Source organism: Cibotium barometz, chromosome 18 (assembly GCF_041138505.1).
Source record: "Cibotium barometz isolate CiBa-2024 chromosome 18, ASM4113850v1, whole genome shotgun sequence".
NCBI lineage: Eukaryota > Viridiplantae > Streptophyta > Polypodiopsida > Cyatheales > Cibotiaceae > Cibotium > Cibotium barometz.
The window spans coordinates 39,923,920-39,932,471 of NC_141063.1; the positions used below are offsets into that span (position 1 = coordinate 39,923,920).

General features: G+C 41.4%; 1 pseudogene; it reads right to left on the reverse strand.

Moving 5' to 3' along the window:
- Positions 1–378: 378 nt before the first annotated feature.
- LOC147629334 (DNA repair and recombination protein RAD54-like) lies at positions 379–7,316 on the reverse strand (annotated as a pseudogene).
- Between the last annotated feature and the right edge of the window lie 1,236 nt (positions 7,317–8,552).

An 8,552-nucleotide genomic window follows, 5' to 3' on the forward strand; every position in this document is an offset into this window, starting at 1 on the left:
TTTTGTTGTACTCAGCCATTCATATTTTTGGAATTGAATACAGAAATACCGCAAGGGACGCCAAGCTTTGGGGCCAACAGCTGTCGCCTTGTTTTCAGATTTGGGCATTCTAGCTCCAATCTGTTTTGTTTTCATATCTAGACTACAAGTGGACGGGTGATTGCTAGTCTACCGCACTCTGGTTTCTATCAGAGGCCGGTTCCACACCCTCTTTCACAGTGATCCAACACATATTGAACTGACAAAGCTTCCGGTTTTCCCCCTTTTGCAATCTTATGTACTGCAGCAACACAAGCCAAGCTCGCACAGCGACCCAACAACTTCCACATGTGCCTTGGTTAAAAACAGGCTGCGGAAAAACATCTTGTCCCCTCCAATCTACCACTTGATGATGTGGTAATGGCGGATCAACTGAAGTGCCTTTGGTACCATATGAAGTTTTGCCCGAAGAGAGGTCGTTTTTTGCAAAAAATTGGCCAATTCTCTTTCCTCAGTTTCAGTCCTTTGCAATCCTTCATGACCTAGTAGAGCACAAAAGTTATCCAAACATTAGAAGCACTTTGCTTGCTCGTATCGAAGCCCATAAAAACGGCACATTAGGTTATCAAATGCACCACAAAATTCCGGAAGACAATTAAGCCTAGGTGTCAGACAACCACATGTACATGTACGCTTTGTATGCAGAAAAATAATGTAGTAAAAATGTGCTAACAACAACTTAAAACCTTACTGTCTCATCTGTATGTGTTGATCCTTGAAGACGAAGTTTTCCAGAAGTAGAGGGAGCAAATGCATTAATCCCACCTCTAGAAATATTTTTTCTTTGCCAATAAGCTGATCCTGGTTTGTTGCCAAGCTGACCTTGATAGACCTGGTGATTAGAGTGTGTGTGTGTGTGTAAGGGAGAGGGATAGAGGCAGTCTGGCAGAGTTGAATTGAAGAAATGTTGAATACCTTTGGAGGTAAACAAAGCATTTGTTCGTCGTAATATGAACTGTGTTTTTGCGTTGCAAGAGAACAAGCAGTCAGCAACCTGTTTCTCTCAAAAAGTAAAAGCTTTTCAATCGAAGTGCAGCACACATGCTACCGGGTTAACTTTTTTGCTAAGCTCAACAGATCGCTCTGCCCCCTTGACCCTGTCCATTTCACTTGCACTTGGTTCATGCCCATTGAGAATCGGAGCCTGTATAAAACTCAAAGTGAGCTGATCTCCTTCCTAATGCTTGAACATAATGAGCGTACAAGTTGGGTGTGCCAATGGTCATGTTTAAGTAACAACCTCGAAGTATTGTCGAAATGTAGCTGCATCGCCAAGAATCCCTGGATTTGTAAAATTGACCATTGCAAAAAATTCTTCCATATCATTCTGTACACAGTTTATAGTTAGTGTACATGTACTGATTCAATCTCCTTGAGAAGATAAAAGCCAAAATTCACCTGCATGGGTGTACCAGATAACAGCACACGTCTTTGACATTGAAGACCCGCTAAAGCCTGCTTCAAATGTTGCAATAAGATACCAGCAGGGGATTGTAGGGTGATTAAGAAAGTCTACACTTAATTTTGAGAAAACTTTGGTAAGTTATACTGAACATAATAAATCTGATACTTTGTTGGTGCATGTCTGATCGTTCTTCAGTCTGTGAGCTTCATCAAATACAAGCAAATCGCAACTGCCTGCCTGCTGCAGCTTCTTTGCATGCATTCTGAAAGTTTCATATGATAAAATTAACACCTGCATAGACAATATTAGACAGATTTGAATGTTTTTTTACCAAGCAAGTAAATTGCAGCTGGTATTGCAGTTTCCTTCTCAATATGACACTAATAGGTAAGTCAACAAATTACTGAAAAAGCACACAAAATTTCGGCTAGTTGCATAGAAACTGTGTAAAGCTAAAAATTTTAATGTCATTGTCAAAAACGAAAACTCTTACTTTCTCAAGTTCAAGCTAGTATCATCAGCCTTTATGGAAACCCTTCCAAGCCTGCAAGTATTATGCGAAGAGTTTCTAGACCCGGATGACATGTGGCAAAGTCAAATTGTCTTTTGAAGACATGTATGGAACCAGATGGCAATGCTATGTTGAAGATACTTTTTTTGGAGGAAAAAACACAAGCATTGTGGGTGCAAACTATTAGAGCACCTCTTACAAGCCACCCATGATTATTTTTTTACCAAAGAAACAGAGCTGATTATATTACTAGAAATCCCAATACATACGTGTGCTTACAGCACCAAGAGATACAAGTGCGCCCAACCACACTAGAAAGGGCTGATGCCCAACAAGTTATGTACAATCAAAGGGGGTAGATCGGGCCATCGTGGAGTCATGTATTCCCAATGGGCCAGACCTCATTGTAAAGAAGATCTGCTGCTCACTCCAGGTGCGTAAGAAGCCAGCCACCCATGATTATTGCAACACAAAAGAATAAAAAAAAGAGCCCTCGCACATGATCCAAAAAAATATCTCCAGGATACGCTGCCATCAGAGAACTGTATAACCATTACAACACAAAGAATGCTATCGTACATGAGCAGGTGCTCGAAGAGGAGGGCTGTTTTACAAGGAAGAAGGGGGGAAGACCACTAATGGCCTTTGGTAATGAAGATAAGAAAAGGGCAATGCAATCAGGTGCGGACCCCTAATTAACATAAGAATTGATGGGTCTTCTAAAGCCCCAACACTCCCATTATTAAGCATGTGTTAGCACTTGATTAGAAAAGGCAGACAATGGGAGGATTGAAGCATGGTATAGGTATAAAATGACACATAATAAGGCTCTAATGATCGACACACTACTAGCTACTTGCAATTTCACCTTTAAATTATTCCATTCTCTTGAACATTTCTATTTCTCCTTGATCATTTCCCACCAACTCTGCTACATAATTTCTCCACCCATTCACTGCTTACAGCAACAACATTTCTCCCCCAATTCTTAGATGCAAGATTTGAGAGCCAAAATGGCTCTTAACTTGGTTTTGGAAGAAAGATTGGAGTTTCATTATCACTATTTGTGTCATTCTAGGCCTGAAAGGGCTATAGAATGAACAAAGTTTTTCAAAGCCCATGGGCAGAGGGCAATGGGTGATCATGTCAAATGCTTATGAGATAGTGATGGTTCACTACTACTCCTCGAGCTTTAAGGGACATGGAGATTGTGTGGGACAGCATTCCAAGTCTGGTTACTCAGGAAATGAGTAGAGCTTCGATGACTCCCTTTTCTAAGCAAGAGATTCTTGAAGCTTTCAAGAGCCAAGAGGCACAAAGTGTGGATGGACTCTCTAAGATTTTCTTTGTTGCTTTTTGGGATTGTTTGAGGAGATCCCTTCTTGTATCCTTTGGAAGGAATTTTTCATCTGGGTGGATGCTTCAACTAGCTTGATCTGCCTCTTTCCAAAAGTAGGTGATAGAAAGGACTTGAGATAGTGGAGATCGATCATTTTGATGTCAATTGTCTACAAGGCATTGGCAAAAGTCATCAGCAACATATTAAATCCTTCTTATCAGATCTATCACCTCATCCATGACTCGCACACGCGCTTTGTCCAATATCGTAGAATCTTAGACATTGCCTTTATTTTCTTTCAGGCTACTAGACAACGCCTCTTCTCGAGTGCATTGGTGCTTTTTCCAGAGGGGACCCTTAGGAGATTGGGTTTTCAAATGGAGTGGATCAAAGAAGTTTCTACTCTCTAAAGGTTTGCTCACAATAGATTGATCATTGGGCATCACATCTAGGAGTCATTTGTAGTTATAAAGATCTATCGACGAGGGTTGTCCTCTTGCACCTTATTTGTTTTTATTCTTCGTAGAGCGGCGAGCCTATGTTCTTTCATAAGGGCTGTCGAACAAGTATTAGAGGTTTGACATTACCTATTGGAGAGGAGTTGCTAGATCAAGAGAATGCAGATGATACAGCAACCTACCTTGAGGAGGACGAGGGAGGTATGAAGAGATTCAGTTCAACGATGTCTATTTTTTTGTTCAATTGTAGAAGCCCGGATTAAAGTTCAACGATGTCTATTTTTTGTTCAATTGTAGAAGCCCGAATTAACCGGAACAAATATGTTGAAAGTTATCTTCCACATACACAATGGTACTTGTAATGAAAGTTCTTTACTAGTGATTTAGGAGGATTCACACATTAGAAATGAGGTTTGGTCCGTTTTGAGGAATATACTCTCAAGTTATTGGAGAGACGCCTTCCATAATGCAAGGTCTTATGGATGTTTGAAGAGATACAGTCCATGTCTTGAGGGGTGCTTGGGATTAGATGCAACCTGCAAGGTTTATCCAAGGCTACAGAGAGTAGATATTAGGTTTTCTTCTCCCTCTTGGATGGTTCACCGAGATGGTCCTATGTTCCTAATGATTGGTTATTAGTGCCATTAACCCCACCTTTGTTTTTTATTTTGTTTCCTTAGTGTGATTTACACTCAGTTTTGTACCTCCAGTTTTTTTATTGCTTTAGGACTGTGGTAGCCTATTGAGCTATAACACTTGTGGATGCAATTGTATCTTGATTCATGTTGGAATATAATGAGCCATGTTTTATTGTGCAAATAATAATAATAATAATCACTACTTTTCAAGCTAAAACAAGTTTTATTTTTTACCATCCAGATTTCTCCTGTAAAAATCTCCAATACCCAAGTGCACAACACAACATTAAACTTTCCTCTTTTGCTAACTTGTGCTAGTTACCAGTTATCAGGGTCTATGCATTTGATGTTGTAGACCTGTCATAGGCCGTATTAGGGAGACATTACACGTCTTACAAAGTAAGGGCTTAAAGAGCATACCTGATATACACTGCCAGGAGCCAAAAATCCAGCTATGGCAGAGATGACTTCTCCCCATGTAGGCTCACACAAAGCCATAACTTTCACTTGTCCTGCAAGCCACTTTTGAATTTCTGTTTCCCAGTTGCTAACGAGACTTGGTGTAACTATCAAAACCTTTTTTGCCATGGGAGAACCATCAAAGCCTTGCTTTAGCAAAGTCCAAAGCAGTGTGAGTGACTGCAATGTCTTTCCCAACCTGTATGAATGACCGCTACCAAAGTAAGCAAGTACAATTGTATGGTGCATGACCTCAACTTGAACACAAAAGAGCAATTAATTACCCCAAAAGAGCAAGTATGCAGCCAGCAAGACTTGTGTTAGACTTTGAAAACTCACGTTAACCAGTGACACATTCAAACATAAACTGCACACCCTCCCTGCATTACGCACAAAGGAAAACTGAATGAAGAGATTGTGTCCAACAGGCTACTGTCCAGCAAGAAAGGTAACCATTTTTAAACCTTAATTCTGAAGTCCATTCAGCAGAACACATTTAGAATGCAGCTTCACATTCGGATGTGAACCACAAATGATGAAACACCTAAATGGTGGCATTATGAGAGAAGAACAAATTAAGTACAACAAACATATAGTTTAGCAAATCTGATAGCTAATGAGGAAAGCCTCTAGCTTTGGCAGCATGGCAAAGCCATGAAATTATTGCAGACCTCTCTCTCTCTCTCTCTCTCTCTCTCGTGATGGTTGGTTGGTCAAATTTCTAAAACGGAATACAAAACAAAGGTTGCATGACCTGCATGGAAAACATATACATAGTGGTCCTCAGACCACAGACTAAGACACACTCTCTCTCTCTCTCTCTCTCTCTCTCTCTCTCTCTCTCTCGTAATGGTTGGTTGGTTAAATTTCTGAAATGGAATACAAAATAAAGGTCGCATGACTTGCATGGAAAACATATACATAGTGGCCCTCAGACCACAAAGACTAAGTCTCTCTCTCTCTCTCTCTCTCTCTCTCTCTCTCTCTCAATACAAAAACTGGAGATTAAATGGAGTTGAGAACTGTTAAGACAGTTTTGGCATTGTCTGCTTCTTAATTGGTATGCACTTATTCAAGAATTGTATAGACAAACAATAGGAAAAAGTAAACACTGTACATACATAGGTATGTTAAACATGCTGCTAAGTCTCTGCTTTTCCCAAGAAAGATAGTTGACAGATTGAAAAATATTATGCAAGAAAAGATGGGAAACTAGCTGCTTGCTCTATGAGGGGAGCTCCCTTACCAACACAGCCACTAATCCCTAGCCTTCTCTATGAAAGGACACAAGGTCAATAGCTCTTGGAGAACTTTTTTTAATGGCATTCCTCATATCAGACACTCCTCAATTGAAAGCATCTAGACAAAATTTAGCAGATTGAGAACATGAAAACACAATATAGAACCTCTCCTCATGTCGAAGCTCCTCGATCATTGAAGAATATAAATTATAATTAGAAAATACCTTTGATGAGGACGTAAGAACCTGACCAAACGTGGGTCAACAACAATAGGTGTGTATTTTTGATCCATTTTGTCATCATCTTCTGGCTGCCACAAAACAAGTGGCTCAATACCAGGGGGAAGCTCCTCTGATGTGTCATCATCCACCGCAGAACTTGAAGCTGGAGGTATGGGTATGATTTTTATGAGAGGGGATAAAGCCTCTCTTGAAGAGCACCACGGCACAAATCGCTTGCGAGCATTAAGATGGCGCAGAAGGTCTGCTGTTTTTTCCCCATTGACAGTACCCGGGCAAGGAGACTCTACTGATAGCACTTTTGGAAGTAGAGGTTGCCTTGACACAACCAGGTTACCACTGCAACAGACCAAATTACAACATGTCTTATATAGATGCCATCGCAATTCCTGAATGCTTTCTTTACACGGCCGCATGTGTTGGTTCTTCAAAACAATAATGTAGGTCTGCTATAGAGATTTTCTGTTAGCTTTTCCTACAAGAAAGAAAGAGTTAGGGTTTCAGTGTTACCTCAAAAGAGCAGCAACATTCCAGGACTCCCTTTGGTGATCTCCTTCATTCTCTTCGTTTGCTTGACACCGCTCATTGAAGCCATGTACTTGAAAACAGCCAACGCCATGACTATGTCTTTTCCAAGGACACAGGTACCCGCCCTATCCGTCCTTCACACTTGCACACCATTGCAAGCTTTCCTCTTCTGATTGCAAGCTTTCCTCTTCTGATCGCCCTCTCCGTCCTTCTGATCAGAAGAGGAAAGCTTGCAATGGTGTGCAAGTGTGAAGGACGGAGAGGGCGGGTACCTGTGTCCTTCTTGGAAAAGACATAGCCATGGCGTTGGCTGTTTTCAAGTACATGGCTTCAATGAGCGGTGTCTCCGCCCTCTCTCTCTCTCTCTCTCTTTCTCAGATCTGCTGCTGCACTACAGGTGGCCGGTGCAATGTATGCAAAGTGTGGTGAGCTTCAGAAAGCACGAGCATTACTTGACATGTATAACAGCAGCTATATTACATTAATAGTAGCAGGCTATGCTTGAAAAGGAAAGTGCCAGAAGGCTCTAGACTGTTTCGAACAAATGCAGTGAAAGGGTATCCTTCCAAATGAAGTGACATATGCTTGCATCTTCAAAGCCTGTGCTGCGATTGGAGCCATTGGCAGGGGCTGTGCCGAGAATGCAAGGCAGGGGCTGCCAGAGAGAGGGAGCGGGCTACTCGGGGTGCAGGCCCATTGAGAAGGTGAAGAAAGCAGGGTACAGAGAGAGAGAAAGCTAGAGGAGAGAGAGAGAGAGAGAGAGAGAGAGAGAGAGAGAGAAAGCTAGAGAGAGAGAGAGAGAGGCTAGAGAGAGAGAGAGAGAGACCACCATTTCTCCCATTATGCATCTTGGGTGAGAAATGAATTTTTATTCATTTCTCCCATTATGCATCTTGGGTGAGTAGCGTGGCCCCGCGGGTTCGGGGGTTCACTTTAGCCTATAACTTGTTCAAGTTGGGGAAAATCCTTCTGCCACAGGTGGTGATGATGAACAGGATGATGATGAGATGCAAGATGTTCATAAAGCTTAGGGTGTTGATAATGAGAAACATGTTGATAATGAGCACTCAGTTTGTTGATATTCAGGGTGTTGATAATGCAAAACATGTTGATAATGAGCACTCGGTTGTTGATATGCAAGGTGTTGATGATGTGCAGCGTACTGATGAGATGCAATGTGTTAATGATGCGCAACTTGTTGGTGATAAGCAAAGTTTTGATGTTGAACTTGTTGGTGATGATAAACATATTTTTGATGATTCAGTGCAATGTGACGTTGATGATGAAGTGCAACGTGTTGGTGATGAGCAGGGTTTTCATGAAGTGTAGCATGTTGATGATGAGCAGGCTAGTGCTGAAGCACAACATGTTGATGATGGATATGACATTCTTGTTGTAAACCACCTTGATGGTGGTGCTACTGATGAGCATTGTGTTGAAGAAAACTCAGATGAAAGCCGTTAAAGTGATGGGTTGATGTAGCACCACTAACTATTATGGTTGTGCTGCCAATACCATCGAAAACACAGGTTTTGGTGTTTGACATGAATGGATTATTTCTAAGAAGATACAAGATATCCTAGTATAGGGGACGTGCCAAGGGACATGTCAACACAAACATCTCCAGTGAATAACAAGTGATAACCCCACCAAAGGAGTGGAACAAACCTCAATTTCAGTATGTTGCACGGCCTG